This window comes from Myotis davidii, unplaced genomic scaffold (genome assembly GCF_000327345.1).
Source record: "Myotis davidii unplaced genomic scaffold, ASM32734v1 scaffold534, whole genome shotgun sequence".
Taxonomy (NCBI): Eukaryota; Metazoa; Chordata; class Mammalia; order Chiroptera; family Vespertilionidae; genus Myotis; species Myotis davidii.
Window position 1 is genome coordinate 6,041,849 of NW_006286678.1, and position 399 is coordinate 6,042,247.

Below are 399 nucleotides of genomic sequence, written 5' to 3' on the forward strand. Positions count from 1 at the left end.
GACCAACTTACACCATTCACAAAAATAAATTCAAAATGGATAAAGAACTTCAAGATGGGAAAACCATAAAAATCTTAGAAGAATCTATAGGCAGCAAATATCAGATGTATGTAGTATCAATATCTTTACCAATACAGCTCCTAGGACAATGGAAACTAAGGAGAAAATTAACAAATGGTACTACACCAAATAAAAACTTTTGCATAGCAAAAGAAACCATCAACAAGAGAGCCCACTGTATGGAAAAACATATTTGCCAATGTTACATCCGATAAGGGTTTAATTCCAAAATTTATAGGGAACACATGAGATATAAGATGAAATCCAATAGGAAGATAAACAATCCAATCAAAAAATGGGCAAAGGATCTAAATAGACTCTTTCTGAAAGAAAACATAC